The following is a 1,470-nucleotide window of genomic DNA, read 5'->3' on the forward strand; positions in this document are numbered from 1 at the left end:
AAACTGAATTCAATTTCATTCTGACCTTAAGTAATAGATTTGTGTCCTAAGTGTCCTGTTTGGCCCCCTCTCTGCACAACACTGGTCCCAGAGGTGCACTCTGGTAGAGTTATCAGTAAATAGCCACTCAAGAATTATTCATATAGATCACAGATTTTCCCCTTGGCAAAGGGTAGGGTCTTCTAGTGCAGCTTGAGGAAAATTGTGATTCTTCCCAAATACTTGCCAGCTCTCATTTTCAGTAGTGTTGAATATATGCATGACAAATACAGTCACTGTGCCATTTCTGATCCTTCTGGGCTAGTTTAGGGCCCAGTTGGTTCCTTTCGTGATTACTGATCAGTTCTGGTCAACAGCTATTTCAGAAACAAAAGACAGACTGAGACTACTCTTGAACAGGAAAATTACTTCTGGACTTCTCTGAAGTTTTCACATGCCACTTCCTGCAGCCACTATGTAATAAAAACACTGAGTTGCTGTTTTGCAATTACACAATCTGACAGCAGAAGGCCAGGAGTAAAGTAAACATGCATGCCTCGTGTGTTGTGGGGCGTGGGTGGGTGAACATTCTGTGTGTCCTGTATGTTCTCCTGCAGAGAGAGGTTAAGAAGTCCCCTGCTGGGGGTTTCCAGTACGCAGAGATAGAAGCAAAACAGAAGAGAGAGAAATGTTCTTACAGTCCTTTGCACAGACTTGTCTAGAATCCTCTGTCAGCCTATATACTCCTCACACAGCCTGCATATTGTAGCTGCTTTCTACATCTGAAGTGGTATAAAGCAGAAGGAATACATTAGTGAATCTGACTATTCAAAAGCAAAAAAAATAAAGGGGTGGGATGGGGTGGTGAGAAGTTCTTTGTAATTATTAGCAATCACAAATGGCAACATTCTGTTTGGTGTTTTAAATAAAGTTTGGGAAGGGAATTCCTTTCCAGGTAAATGTCCATCTGAAAGAGTATAAAACAGAGTATGCATCCAATCACGTGGTAAATTGCACTGAAGAGAATTGCAATTACCACAAAAAAAGTCTTACAAACACCCAAAATTGAACTAAGATGACCAAACATGCAAGAGAGGCACAGGTAAATCATCCAACCTTTTTTTTTTTTTTTTTTTTTGTTTTGCACAAAGAAGAGAAAGGAAAGAGGAAGGGGAGAAAGAGACAAAGGCAGAACAGGGAGCCACTGTCCACAGGCATCACTGCTTTCTGGGAATATGAACAATGATGTGTTGTAGTAACTAATAATCATAATCACATGCCGCTTGCACAGCATCCCTGCAAAGCAGATTTAACAAAGTCCCTTGCATGCTCTACCTGGACAGCTCACTTCACAGAGCACCAAGCATTTCATCTCATCTTCATCTCGGCTGCAGTGCACCTGGGTTTATAACAGTTGCTTTCTGGGACCATCAGGCATCCAGTCTTGTTTACAGTATGTTGATCCTTACTCCATTCTTTAGCTACCATATA

This window comes from Charadrius vociferus, unplaced genomic scaffold (assembly GCF_000708025.1).
Source record: "Charadrius vociferus isolate BGI_N301 unplaced genomic scaffold, ASM70802v2 scaffold271, whole genome shotgun sequence".
NCBI classification, from domain to species: domain Eukaryota; kingdom Metazoa; phylum Chordata; class Aves; order Charadriiformes; family Charadriidae; genus Charadrius; species Charadrius vociferus.